The following is a 15907-nucleotide window of genomic DNA, read 5'->3' as shown; positions in this document are numbered from 1 at the left end:
GGAGTGTCAATTGCATTTCAGGTTGTGATTTATTCCACCCATTTTTTGGAAGTATCTAGCCGTGAGTATTCACTTATGTTGGCTGATGGAAGGGGAGTGTATCTCTCCAATAAATTCCAGCCCCCATTGCCTAAAAGGATCTTCTATACAAATAGGGATTAAGGGAAGTGGGGATAATTTATGTTTATCTGTGAACATTTGACACTGTTGGCAGGCCTGAACTTAAGAGTGAACTTCTCCGAATAGTTTAGGCCAATAGAATCTTGCTTTCAATATCTTATGTGCAGTGTTCTTCCAGTTATAGTGCCCCCCATAAATTCCACTGTGGAAATCATCAATCACCCTTTGAGTTTCTATTTCTACCAAACACAGAAGTAGAATTCCAACAGGGACTTTCCAGTATAATTTCCCATTGGATATAATAAACTTCTCAGCTAGTAATCTTAATGCTCTATACTTGGATTTATCCATGTTCATTGGACACCTCAAGAATAGCAGATAGTGGGTGATATCCTTACACCAGGCAGATGTTTCATATTTGATATGAATTTTTTGGATCAATGTCTTGATCATCGATTGTTGTGTCCCCTCTTCATCTTCTTCTGTTAATAGGTTAATCCCCAAGGCTTGGAAATTATACTATGATAAGATTTTGTCCAATCCCTGTCCTTTAATGAATTTAGTGGGCTTGATATCCATGTTATACTCTTGGATTTTGGCAATCCACTTACCTCTTTTTCCATCACTGTCCCCTTGCACCAGGATGTCTTTGACAACTGTTGTTGGAACATAAGTTACAATATTAGAGTGTAAAACATACACTCTTAAGGCCTTCAAAGCTTTGACCAGGGCATAAGCCTTTTTTTCCAAGATATGATATTTCAATTCAGCCTCTCGTATCACCTGTCTGAAGAAGCCTATAGGCTGCTCATGACCTTCCTTATTCTTTTGTAATAACAAAATGACTATAGTATGAGGGGAGGCAAAAGAAAAGATGTAAAATGGCATTGAATAATCTGGGTTGTCTAGCACATAAGCCTCTGCAAAAGCTCTCTTGATCCTAGAGAAGGATTCCTAAGAATTTGGGCTCCACTTTACTTCATTCTCCTTCTTCAACATCTCTGTGATGCCTTTCACTATCTCTGCATAATTAGGTATAAATCTTCTCAAGAAGTTAATCCTTCCCAAGAACACTTGGACCTCCTTTTTATTTCTTGGTAGGGAAATGTGACTGATGGCTTCCACACGCTTAGGATCGATCTTCACCCACTCCTGTGCTACTATATGCCCCCACAGCTTACCTTCACTCATAGAAAACTGGGATTTCTTTGGATTTAGAGACAACCCATACTTCTTGCATTTCTCAATAGTGAGTTTCAAATGTTCAATATGGTCCTAATCAGTTTTAGAATAAGCTGTGATATCATCCAGGTAAACCAATACGAATTTGTCTTGTTCTCCCATGAAATCTATATCCATTTCCCTTTGGAAGGATGCTCCTACATTTATAAGGTTGAATGGCATTCTTGCATACATGAAGGTCCCCCAAGGTGTAGTGAATGCATTTTTCTACTGATCATCGGGACGCACTGCTACCTGATTCTACCTTGAAAAGCCATCAATCATGGACATCTAAGCTGAGCCAACTACCTCTGTAATATATAATCCATTTTTGGCGATGGCTAATTGTCTTTTAATGAATCTCTATTGAGGTTTCTCAAATCCACACACAGTTTTATCTCTCCATTCTTCGTCCTGACAAGAACCAAGTTCGCCACCCACTCTAAGTAATTTAATGGTACAATGATCTTGGCATGAAGAAAATTCATCACTTTCTTCTCAATGGATGAGAGTAAGAGGGGATTGATTTGTCTGAGTTTCTTCTTATAAGGCTTCATTCCATCCTTTAAAGAAATCTTATGTTGAATAACCTTTGTATCAAAAGTCTTTAAATCTTCATATGACCAAGAAAAAACATCTTTATAGGTTTTTAAGAGATTTAAGTACCTTTGTTTATATTGATGGGAGATCCCTATTCAACAAGTTTTGAAGCCATATCATTGGATTTGAATAACCTCTCCAAAGGAACTAGACCATGGGGCATGGTGTTTCCCTTTAGCTATAGAACAATATGCCCTACGATAGTTTCCTCCCAGGCGATTAATTGTTCCTCTGTCACTTCTTCTTCTCTTGGTCGATCATAGAATTTTAGAATTCTCCAATGAATTCCATGAAACACTTGATTTGTTCATGATCTTCGAACACTTGCCAGTTTTTCACATTGTATGGCACTGAAGGTATGTACCTAACTTCAATTTCATATCTAAGAAGTGGATTTTGTAGTGGCTTGAAATTACTTGCAACTATATCCAAGGAATCATCCATTCAATTTCCTTCCCTGGGTAAGAATTGGACATTAAAATCTAGGACTAAGTTTTCAATTAAATCCCAAACCTCATTTCTATAAATGCTTAACCGGGGGTGCATAGTTTGACATTGGTCTTTTTTTTTTCTTCACCACCAGTTCTAAGTCTCGAAACACAGTCAGGAATTCAACATTTAAATTACTTGCTGCTTGCAAACCTAGTAGTAATGCCTCGTATTTTGCCACATTATTGGTTGCCTCAAATTCCAATTTGAAGGAGATGGGAATAAAGCTACCCTCTAGAGATATCAACAATACTCCTGCTCCATTTCCTTCTCTAGAATTTCCACCATCAAAATACAACTTCCAAAATTTGCTACAATCTCTTTTTTGCTGATCTGGTTTGGTTGTTGGTTGTATTTATGTTTCTTCTAAAACAAAATCTTCTTCTTCTAGAATTAAGTAGGAGAGATCCCTTTCTTTCCCATGCATGGGATAATTGTTTGGGAAATCATATTTCGTGACTATTTAACGAACCTTGATTCCCTATACAGTCACCTTTCTTCTCCACCAAATTTAGGGATGGTATAGGCAAGATCCAGCTTGACGGAACCTCCAACCTTTGATCCCCAAGATCTAGACAAAAGCATACCGAACCTTGCAAGGATATCAGATACTACAATTTCCATTGCTACACTTTTCACTGGGATCTGAGCCAAATTCACCACCAAGTGCTTTATCATTCCCAAGAACTTTACCCTATTAGAGTAAAAAGAATAGATATCTTTGTATGGTTTGGTTATCTCCATACCTAGTTGCTCCATTACTGATAGTGGCATCAAATTATGTGAAGCTCCCGAGTCCAACATGAAGTTATTGAGCAAGAGGTCATGTAGTACTAGAGTAACATAAAAAGGTGATGTGTAGGGATCTTGTTCTTCGACATGGGGTCCTTTCATCTTGGAGGTTTAAACTATCAGGTGGTTGCACTAAATTAGAAGGAAGAATGAACTAAGAAACTTGGGCCTTATAGGTGGGTTGTTTATAGAACTCGGATAATGGAACTGAGATCTTGACTTTCTCAAGCTCTTTTTGAAGATTGAAGATGGTAGGGCCTTTTCCTGATGTGCTAACTTTTGTCGGATCTTTTTCTTTTTCATAGATGGGCTTGGAAGGGGGAGGCAATTTCTCTTCTTGGAGGGCTTTGGTCTTACGGCAGTTTTGGCTTGAGGACCCCTTCTTTTTTTGAATAATTGGCTCTAACAACCCCTTCCCCTTGTCAACTAGCTTAGGCGGCTCTTAAGAGGAAGTACCTTTATTTTGGTCTTGTTCTCTCGATCTCTTTCTAGATGATCGAAGATCGTATTTGTTGTGTAGGTGAGCCTACATGAAATCAACGAACTGCTTGTAGTAATCATCAATCTCTTCATCATTCGTTGTTGCATCAAGCTCCTCCTCCTCTTCTTCATATGTTTTGAGACCTTGTCTTTCATTGGAAAAGATTAATACAAGTTCTATTCCTCTGAATCATCTTCTACATATAATGGAGGATGAATGTGGTCTTGTTTCTCTTTCCTCTCCCTTTACAATATCTGTAGGGGGGCCTTCTATATTTGGGATTGAAACCCCAATTAGAAGTTGGGAAGTTCTGCCATTGAAGGATTTTATTTTCCAGCTCCATTTTTGTCAATTTATTTGATAGGTTCTTTATCAACTTATCCATCTCCTCTATCCTCTATTCTTGATATTCTCTTCCTTGACTTGAGGAAGTTTCCTCCTCTTTTCCCTTTTTCTTCTCTTCAGGCTCAGTTCTACCTCTTGACTTCCCTGTTAAGGTAAATTTTTCTTGTACCTCGAGAGCATCAGTTTGAATTTGGTCCAAGGTATGGGACTTCCTCTCTCTAAGTGTGAAGTCGAACTCTGATTCAAAGGCCCCAACAAAAACTTCTTGAGCAATGGCCTGTGGAGGTTTAATCTCAACAAGTAGATTGTTGTACAATTTATTAAACCTTTTTATAAAATCCAAGATATCTTCATCAGGTTTCTTCTTCATAGCATTTAACCGAATAAGAATGTATCCATGATCTCTCTTCTCTCCCCATTTCTGCAAACAATAATTATCCATTTATTCCCAAGTGGCAATGGAATCATTCCGCAAGGATTTGAACCATTTCCTGACTTCCCCATCCAAACATTGGACGAATATCCTCAATAATACATCATGGTGCTCGAGATTCAAATTTTCTGCAAAGGAACATAAAATTTCTCTGTGTCTCTCGCTAATATGTCATCTTCTTCATTACACCTGGGCAGGAGCTTGAGATAGTCCCGTGGCATAGAATTTATAGGTTGAGGCAAGTATATGGGAGCATATTTGTTCAATAGGAAACTTGGGACAACCATATGAATCAGAGGTGGTGGTGCTTGACTTATTATAGATCACTGACATATGACCAATTGTGAGACAACTGACTGACCATGGAATGACAAATTGTTCACACTGTGGGTAGGGATTCTTTGGAGTGTACCTTTTACCTCCTCAACTTCAGGGAGGAGAGAAAATGAGAGAGAAGGGGTGTTGTCTGAAACGTCTTCTTCTTTGACCTCTAGGGAGGTGGTACTGAGTAGCTGACCACTTTCTGAAAGATATACCAGAACTCTAGGAGGGAAACTAGAGCAATGAATTATGGCGTTTTGTGAGCTGGATGAGGATGTTTCATGAAATGAAGAGGAGATAGTAGCACCAATATTTGGGGTTATTTCCTTCCAAATCCTTCTGAATATTATTCTTTTTGGGTCAGATAGAGATGGTGTTTTCTTTTGATATGTATTTGAGCGGGTATCGGGCCTATTAAAAGCTAGGGTGATGAACTTATGATTTTATCAGTGGAGCTGCCAAGGTGTTTATAATAAAATTTAGACAGTGGAGTCACCAAGGTGAGAGATCTTCAACCCATACTTCCCTTTCTCACCTAACAGGGGGAATGTAAATATTTGTCATAACCAGGGGAAAATTTCTCTAATTTTTTCCCTAGTAATGGCACCAAAAAGATGTTGTAGATTTTTCTATCAATTGTTGCACTAGTGCTTCAGAAGATATAGAAGCCTCCTAGAGACAACCTCTAGGCTAGAAGAAGACCAGTGCCTAGGAAATCTTAATTAATGTTGTCAGATTTATCATGAAGACTTACAACACCATAGTTTGTCATAAGGAAATCAAATTGGATTGATTCAGAAACATTCATAAAGATACAATATATGATGCATCTTATACACATGAATACACAGGAAATAATCCTCAACTAGTAGTGGGCAAAGCAAATTAAGAATTTGCAGCAAATTAATTTTCGAGACAAATGTAATGGTATAAGACAGTAAAGGATAAATATATCATACAAAAATTAAATTTTTAGAATTATGTATATCTATATTTGGAGAGAAGCAAAAGTAAGGAAATTCTTATGGAATGTTGAGATGCATGGAGCATTGTTTAAAGATTGAATTTCCACATTAACACAGGAATTATCCATCAAATAGCTTGATCTAAATGAATCTGCATTTCATGGGAAATATATCTAGCTGCTACATGACATGTAATATGAAAGGAATATATAACATATATGAAAATACAAAGGGAGATGAAGATACTGTTATCCAATAAGTTGGAATCACCGGAAATCTTGTATTAATCTTCTGAGAAAAGTGTGTACATCAAGATTCATACATGCCTTCATGAAACTAGGAAAAGGTCCCTTAAGAGAAGTCTTTCCAAAAATTTTGAACCTTTGTTAAGTGTTTCTTCCCTATATTTATAGGGAGAGAGAGAGCTTGAAAACAGTTACAAAAATATCTTAGCCTGAGCTCCAACTGTCTCATTAACTAGCTATCTTGGCGTGCAAATTCTCTGTCACCCAAATCATTACAACATAATGATTCCTTCTTTAAAATATAATCATAACAGAATAATAAAACACTAGAATACAAAACATGGGAAAAAAATTTAATGATGACTGTATCCAAAATATCTCCATGCCACTTCCTATGATGGCCTCTGATCAAGCCACGTATCTACCACAATGTGCATCTTCTATTACTCGATCGGTTCCTTTGTCGCTTTCCACATGAACTGAATGAATTTCCCCTTTTGTGGATGTTGGGATGGGGTCCCCTAGGTCAGTTTGTGGTTAGTTAACCCAAATTTTGTATACAGTTTTGTAAGAGATGTAAAGTCTCCGAGATATGTGGATGCGGAGTGCGTAGATGAATAATATTAAAAGGGGCTTAGCCCCTTGTTTTAAGTAAAATTTTGAGTCAGTTTTGAGATTCACCCATGGTCTGTGGACCATGGAATTGTATTGAAAAGTCTATAAATAGTTGAGTCTTAGCGAGTCTTAGAAAAAAGGTGGAAGTTTGGATAGAGAATTCGGTACATTGAAGATTTTTGTTGTTTTATGCAAGAGCTAAGGCAGGAAGGCTATACTTCCTACGCTTAGGTAGAGAAGGGAAGGCTCCGCAACTGAGTGCGCGAAGGCCTGGGTAGAGTCCGCAGCTAAGTGCGCAGACCCATGCAGCGATGTGCACAGGGTAAGAAGAGTTTGTAATCAGTGAATTGAATATCAATAAAGACAGTTTTCCGAATAATTATTAAGTATTTCTGTTTGTATATGTTTATGTTATATGCTGCAGATGAATGACATGTTTTATGAAATAATCATTAAATGTTATGCAAATTTACTGAATCTATCTTGATAATGTATGAAATGAATGCTTAACCACTTGCACGAAGTTTCATATCAATTCTCTTATGTTTTCTGATGAATAAAGTAGATCTACGTGAACTCCAATCTAGGGTTTCTTTTTTATGCGCATAAGTAGGTAGATAGACTGTTAAAGGTCCACAAGGACTGACCATTGACCTTCGCCAAGGTCTGCAGGCTACTTTAACTAAGTTATATTAATGAGCCCTAGATGTCTATTGATCTATGCAGAGGAAGATATAAAGTGTTGGAAGACATCACACTAGTCTCTGGATGTAGAAACTTGGTTCTTGCATCCCCCCATATTGCTTCGAGTGAGACTACAGCCTACACTATGAGGGTTGTTGCTGAAAGGGATACTAGTGTAGGGTTTTTTTGGTTGGCACAACTAACTCTGAACCTAGGTTAGGAACCCCTAAGCCAGCAAATGGTTCTGTTGCTGGGACCCGAATATGCTTAAAGAGATGTGTGATGATGTGTGATGTTGCATCATTGGAATCTAACTAAGAAAGAGATTGAATAATGGTTAGATCAGAAGATTCACGAGTTCGCGGCACGAGAAAAAAGGAATCCATGCCTGTCGAAGGAGGAATGGTTGAATAGATATCTGTATACAGAGATACACGAAATCTTCTTCTGCACTTTTCCAATTGAACGATACGAGTGGTTAGCTATATTGACAGATGGTCAGGGAAGGTGGAAGCTCAATTGGCCTATAGTGCAAACTCCAAAATTAGTGCGACGAATACAGGCCTCTGAAAACAAGATCATGTGGGTTGTCGATCATTGGCTTGATCGAATTTTGGGAGGATTTGTTATGGAATTTGCAGTTGACACCTCAGTTAGCTATAACGAAGTGGAGTGAAGATTCTTCAAAGGACCGTGAGGTAAGTATTGAAGGTCATTGATACTTAGATTAAAATGCTATTGTGTGAAAAGAGGGTTATTCCATTACCTTAATTTTCAGAGCTACGTGAAGTGGAAGATTCTTTAGAAATCATGAAGGACCAAGACCAGACTTGATTGGACCTCCTTCAAGCGATGAGGAAGGGGAACGGAAAACTACGTTGTGAAGGGTTGTTCAAAAAATAACTCAGGGGATTCCTAGAATGAATCATCCATCCACTCCACCTCCACCACATACACCTTCACCCACACCTCCACCTCCACCACCACCATTCAACGTGGCGAACGTAATGAAGATGCCAATCTTCAAGGGAATAGGAAGTGAAGATCTAGAGAAATTCTAGTTTGTTGTGAGCGTTGTATGGACAACGCAACAAATCACTGATCATAATATAAATAAGGTGCAGTTGGTTACCACCTTGCAGGATCACGTGATAACCTAATACATTAAGTATTGCATTGATAATCCTCGTGCAATGCTACCAGAGACTTAGACAGCTTTGAACAAAGAGTTTAGTAAGCCTAAATCTCACTCGCAGTCGGTGATTGAATTTAAAGAGATCAAGATGAAGGTCAAGGAGATGCCTTAGGACTTTGATTAGAGGTTGAAGTGCTAGACTAGACAGGCTAACATGCAGATCTCAGATAGCCAGCATCACGACTAGTTTATTGCGTCGCTTTTGCCCCATTTGAGAATTTCTCTGTCACAACAAAAGATAGAAACAAGGGTAGAGGCCTTGGAAATCACGATGAGGCTACACGCATCACCTATTCAGGATACAAACCTAGGAGTGCAGTAGATCCACTCACAATTAGCAAGCCTACACCTAGAATTACAGAGTTTGAAGAAAGACAAGGAGACTAAGCCAGAAATGTGCACAGAAGTTGAGTGTTTGAAGTGCAAGGGCCATGGGCACGATAAATATCATTATCTTGTGTACGTGAATTATATTATAGGATGGGGGCAAATTCCCCTTAAGCCAAAATCCCCAGCAAGGCCAATCATGGGAGCTACGCTATGGTGTGCCATTTGTCAGGTTACTGGAAAACATGCGATAGATAAATGCCATTTGCTTCAGAAGTTTGTTTAGACACCCCAACAGTTGTTCTTTAATTTATGTAAATATGTGGGCCATGATGAGTGCCACTACCAATGCTATGAGCTGATGAAAGAACCCCTACTTACCGAATGAAAGCAAAGACTTAGCCTCCAGATCAAGACGTAGGAGGAGCGCTCAAAGGTTTTCAAGGATGAGGACAAGGGCCTGGTAAAGGTTGTAGACAGATTATCTACTAAAATTGTGGACAGTCAGGGCACTTTGCATGAGATTTCCTGAATCTGACACATCCTTCCTATCAATGCTATAGACAATTTGACCATGCCATAGAAAAATGTCCGGTGTTGATCACTAAAATGCAAGAGAAGAAAACGTAGCCTCAACAACCTATGCAAAATTTACAAATGATGGGGGTTGAACCCCGCGAGGAGGATTAGAGAATTAATATTGTACTACGAAGTGGTGTGACGACTGGCACAGATAATGGTAAGAATCTTGAAGACGATCGATGGGTCTGCAAAGCTCTTGAGACAAAAGCCACCTTTGACCTTAATTGCACGAAGGAAAAATTCATGGAAGCCAAGAAAAGCTTCGTTGAGGCCTCCACCTCAGGAAGCCAGGACAAGACACAAGAGTTCAGTGTGACACAAGAAGTCGATCCTTTTGTAATTACTACATTTTTGGAGACCTACATAAATCTACTGCATGACAAGAAGGTTGTGGAAGGATTGCAGGACCTAATCGACAAGTGCACCAATAAGGAAAAGAATCCCTCAGAGCAATGCAGAGTTAGAAAGATTGGTAAGCATAAGGCATGAACAGGACGTGAGATGCGGCTAACATTGCAGATATGTGATTATGAAATGGACCAGGTCATCTTGGATTTGGGGTCCAATGTGAATGTTCTACCAAAGAAAACATCAGAAATAATGGGGAGACATGTGCTGCAATGGTCCCTGATTCAACTCAAGATGGTGAATCAACAAAAGGTCACCCCCATGGGATGATTATATGGAGTAACAGTTGATATTGAAGGTGCGAGTGTGGAAGTGGACTTTGAAGTTATAGAAATTGTCAATGACAGTAATCCCTACCCTACACTCCTAGGAATTGACTCGGATATCGATATGAATGGGGTCATTGATTTGAAGAAAAGAACGATTTCATTTGAAAGAAATTTGCTTAGGGTTATAGTGCCACTAGATCCTGCAGAAGGAGCACACTATACTAAACCAGTCGGTGATTATGAAGAAAGTGATGATGAGCTAGATAAAATTTACAAGAAAAAGTGCGAGATTATGATTGGATCAATCCAACGGCAGAGGGATGGATTTCATGGGAGCGGGAGAGTTTCTGCACTTCTGACTCAGATGAAGAATTAGAGAATTGGCAAAACCACTTGCATGAAGTATGTACATTGTGATGCAATATGATGACGAAGTCACTGCACTGTGTTTCGTCAGAGGTAGGAAAGTTACCTTATTATGATGGTTTAACTGACGTAGATATGTTTTTAGATGAATTTGAGCATGAAGTCCCTGAGGACCATCGCTTTCAAGCATTGGAGTTGGCGGTGCTACACCTACATAATGGTGGGGTACACATAAGGATAGTTTTGCTGGATGGAAAGATTATAGGAAAATGATGAAGCTATGATTTGGGCATGCTAATACTAGATTGACTAAGAAGTACAATGGGAGGGATGATCCGCGTGATCACCAGGCGAAGTGGATTAAGGCGTGGGGAAAAAACCACAACTAGAATGGGTACATATATTTTGTCATACCTTGGATACAATCCCCATGAACTGGTACCTCGAAATAGAACTCTGCCACGAGACTGCACAATGGGACGTGTTTAAGGAAGGTTTCTTATTGACCTTCAGCTTTGAAGACGACTTTGCAAGCGTTGATGAAGTGCTCCAAGAAATAAGAGGTTAACTTTAGGACACAGAAGGAACCAATGGAATTGGCCCAGCCGGACTGGAGCACCCAGCTGCACCACACCTTGGAATGTTATAATGTGATCGCTAAAGAGGAGGAAGAATACCCAATGAACATCACTATTCCGGAGACAGAAGGGCATCGGGAAGTGGAAGGCCCGCAAATGGAGAACCCAAACATCTTCTCACCTTTGAAAACAAGGCAAGTAAATATTGGCACTGAAGAAGAACCGAAGTTCGCGAAGATTGGAGACTATTGGGATGACACTACAGTAGGCAAGGTTGATGAATTACTTTGCGAATATTAGGATCTCTGTCTTACTAACTTTTTAGACTTAAATGGCATACTTGGTTATTTGGGCATTATGAAGATCTCATTAAAGCCGGACGTGAAGCCTGTTAAACAGAGGCCTTATCTCCTTAATCCTAAGTATAAGGAAAAGGTTCGCCGAGAGATAGATAAAATGTTGGAGGCAGGTATTATAGAACCTGTTGAAGAGTCTAATTGGGTGAGCCCGATGGTGTTCCAAGAGAAGAAACAAAAGGGTGAGATAAGGATTTGGGTAGATCTACGGAAGATTAATGATGCATGTGTTCACGATCCATTTTCAACGTCATTTACAGATGAAGTGTTAGAAAATGTCGGAGGGAAGGAGGCCTATTCCTTCACTGATGAGTTTTCCGCATATCATCAGATTAAGGTTTCCCTAGAAGATAGAAGCAAAACCACCTTCACAATAGAGTGGAGTTGCTTCCAGTACACTGTTATGCCATTTGGGTTGAATAATGCCCCTACAATATTTTCCCACGTAGTCATATTGGCATTCAAAGAATTCATTCGTAAGTTCCTAGAAGTGTACTTTGACAACTGGACAGTGTTTGGTTTGGTGAAGTGCCATGTAGCTAGTTTGCGCCTTATTTTGGATACATGTCGAAGATACAAAATGGCACTGAATTTGAAAAAATGCATATCTTGTGTTCCTTTTGGGATCTTGTTGGGTCATGTTGTGTGAATGCAAGGATTGATGGTGGACCCTCCAAAGATCACGGTGATTGTGAACTTGGAGGCCCCTAGGAATGTTAAGTAGTTGCGTGCGATGCTTGGACACACGAGATACTATCAAAAATTCATCAAAGCTTATGCTCAAATTACCGCGCCCATGGAAAACCTGCTAAAGAAGGATGTGATATTTTGTTTGGATGAAGAATGTCAGCTCAACTTAGATGTGTTGAAAGAAAAGATTGTCACTGCGCCAATCTTGGTGTTATCACTCAGGTTGTTCCCAAAAGTTGTAAGAAAGGGAATACGGCCGAGGTAACCACAGACCAATATTTTAGATGCAGGTTCTAGCCAATCTGCATCCAGAGAGGGCTCTCTCTTTATAATTTAGCTTTGTTTTAAGGTATATTAGGCTAGTTATGAAATACAGGGGTTTGTTTAATTTTTGGATGGTGATATTCAATAGAACAGGGGTGTAAATCTGAGAAATTCAGTCCATTGGGCTAATGGAGTCTATGAGGATGAACTACTGGATAAGGTTTCTTTGACAGAGGGTGGTACTACAGAGCAAGGTAATCAATCATGGAACAATTTATAAGCTGGAATCAGATGGGATGGAGTAAGTGGGTGAAGGGCAATTTAGAATCCTTCATCATGGAGACAGAGGGAAAGTGGATGATTATTGCTAGGGAGCAGTTAAGAATTCCTTAGCTAATATTCAAGTTTTAAGAAACAGGGGAAAGAAGACCAGTTAAGAATTCCCGTTTATGCTAATTCTGAAGAAAACATTAATAATAACAGAGATTGAACACAGAGTGCGAACAAACAAATTCTGAGTTATTCTTTTTCTCTATTATTCAGATCATGAAACATATAGGATATAGTAAACACAGACACTGAAAACACAAGTAAGAGGAACTTATTGATCCATAAGATGATTCAAGAATTCTATAACAGGTCCTCTGCTATCAATTCCACATCTAGAGAGTCCAACAACTTTTTTATTCAGAAGGTTTTCAGAGTTACAATGCAGTCTAAGAAATGTATCATCAACCCCAAATACTTTGCTTGGGGAGGTATTTATACAAAAGTGTTTTTAAAATATCTCAAAGAGATAATATCTAGTAATAACTCATTCTACCTACTTTACAGGAGAAGTAAATGATCAAGAAAACACGGAGAAATAAATGAAGAAGTAAATGCTGTTGTGCTGGCCGCTCAGTTGGTGAGATATGTTGACTGTAAGCTCGGTGATTCGGCTAGTGGTTGTTTCCACTGATATTCCGTGCTTCTACCCCAGCTTTCTCGGGGGTATTTAATTTTGATTTGATAGACTATTGCACCGCATGACTCTTATCCACTCGTATTCTCCGCTTTATGGCATCTGTTGTATCCTAGGTAAACAAAAGTTGAAACATGCCTATAGGATTTCCAACATGCTTTGCCACCACTGCTCTTCTGGTAAATAATGTCTTTGTAGCTTTCTCAAAGTCTCATCAGCATCTGTGTACCTGAAGAAGTTAGGCTGGACAGTAAAAAGATGTTTCACTTCATGCTCAATATAAAATAGATTTTCCAAGCTGTTGTAGAGAGTTTGGCCAGATGGAAGGGCCTTCTCTGCTGAAGTACTTGATGATGCATTTACTTGATTAGCAGCATGTTTGTCTAACTTGTGCGTGTACTCAACTTGTCTCGACAGGCGTTCATTACTTCCCAACAGACTTGGCAAGCCCCTTTCATGTAAAACTGCAAATCTATCTATAAAAGAGTCTATCTCCACTTGCATATACTGGCACCTCCTTTCCAAATTCTGCATTAGGGTTCTCTTAGTCACTACTCTTTTGATTGTTAGGATGGTGCCTGTTCTATCTCTAATGTCCAGTGCTGCTAGTTCTTCACTGGTCTTAGTGTTCAAAAAATGGATTAGCCTGTTGGCCTGTTCGGGAATATGTCCCAATAAAGTTCTGGCCTTTTGAATTTCCACTTGGGTTGCTGCTATCAAATCAATCTGCTCATAAATAGTTTGAATAGATCTCCATACATTACTAATGGATTGACTGATGTTAGCCCACAAAATGCCTTTGATTTCTCCCAGAGGCTTATCTAAAGAGATGTCCTTTTCCAACACTTTTACCTTGTTCTCTAATGCTTTCACCTCTCTTGTCTTTTCTGCCACAGTCATTTTGGATTTGTCATAACTCACTTCTAATTTTGCCAATTTCTCTTTGGCTTCTTTCAATTCTGATACTTGGAGTTTTAATTCCTCCATGGCTTTTATTAACTCCTCTGTGGTCATGGTAGTGCTGCTGCCTGCTGTTGTAGTTGTTGATGAAGTACCTGTGGTGATTTCCGCTATTGTTGACGTTGGAGGGGCAGTTGTGACTATTGGAGCTACTTCAGGTAACTAGGAGGTCGACTCTCCCTACTTTTCTCTTATTGCTTTCTCCAATGCCTGCTCTGTCTCACTTAGTCTCTCATTCATTTTCATAAGCAGGTCCATCATGTCCTCCTCTGCTTTTTGCTGTACAACCTCTGTAGTTTGTGGATGCATAGTAGTAGGTAGTTTCAATTGTTTCCTGGGGGCAGAAATATCCTCTTCCTTCTTCTTCATCAATGATTTTATTCCTTTGGCATCCTTCGGATCATGTCCCAGCTCGATGATAATATCTTCCAAGGACTTTATTATGTTGTCTTTGGCTAAAGAAGATGCCTTCTCCAAATCTAGTTGGGCAGATGTGTTGTTCAATGAGTTCTGCAATTTATAAGCCAACATTGCCTTATCTGCCAATGTAGAGTAGACCATCTCTCCAGTTTGCTTATGTAGCTCAATCTGGTCCATAGGATGAATGTCTTTGGAAAGGACCTCCAAATTTGTTCTAATGTAGTCAGCTGCTGACTGCAGCTACTGCACTTTAGGCTTAAAGTGGCTCAAGATCATTTTTCCTTCTTTAATGCCATATGCAGACATTAACCTTTGCTGGTTGGAGGGGTCATCTTGAGAAGCTGATTATAAAGTTGCAGCCTCAGTGGGTCATTCCGGGCTTTTATCTCTGTGAATATCTTTTGATTTCAGAGCCCTGCTTGCTTTGTGGCCTTGTGGAGGAAACTTCCACACTATGCTACCTTTCTAGGTCCTACCTATGAGAGCTGGTGGATGTTTCTATTACCGGGGAGATCTGTAGGCTGGTTGCCCTCTCGCCTCTTAGGCTTTCTATGGTTTCCTCAATAATTTCCTCTTCAGATAGAGGATTTATTCTTTGCCTTTTTGCCCCTGGTTGCTCTGCTGGTCCACTTACAGGTGTCGGCTCTTCTCTGTCTCTTTTCCTACCCCTTTCCTCATTTAGAGGAGTCTGTAATGCTGGTATCTCTGGTGCTTTGGTATGCACAGGAGGAATTTTCCCTTGGCCCTATTCCTTTGATGTTGTTGCCTGATCTGTCATTATGTGCTGCTCTATATCTAGCACTTCTTTGCCCTTTGATGTCCCTGCAACTGTTGTAATGCTTTCTTGGGTAGGTTGCTGTGAAGTTACAGCAGATGATGTACCCACTTTGGTTTGCTGAGGCAGCCTAGAAAATACCTGTCCAAAAGAGTCCAGGTCAAGAGTCTTTTCTAGATTTTTCATAGCTTGCTCCATTTTCTCTTGCTCAGTAAACTCTCCTATCAATGTGCCCTCTACCCACTCATCTTGATTAGCAAATTTCTCTATTTCAGGGATTCTACAATGTTTATAGGCTGATAGCCCGTTTTTTGCTTTTCTTTCAGTGATAAAGCCATTTGGGTCATAGGGTAACCACCAAAAGCTCTTCTTTAATTTGAGTTGTTCCCCCAATATTTTATCAGCATCTTCCCATGCTTCCCTTTTGTTAATGATAAAGGGG

This window comes from Pinus tabuliformis, chromosome J (assembly GCF_031772625.1).
Source record: "Pinus tabuliformis cultivar Carrire ecotype Pingquan chromosome J, CPIR1, whole genome shotgun sequence".
In the NCBI taxonomy this organism is placed as follows: Eukaryota; Viridiplantae; Streptophyta; class Pinopsida; order Pinales; family Pinaceae; genus Pinus; species Pinus tabuliformis.
Note: the sequence above shows the minus strand (reverse complement) of the source record.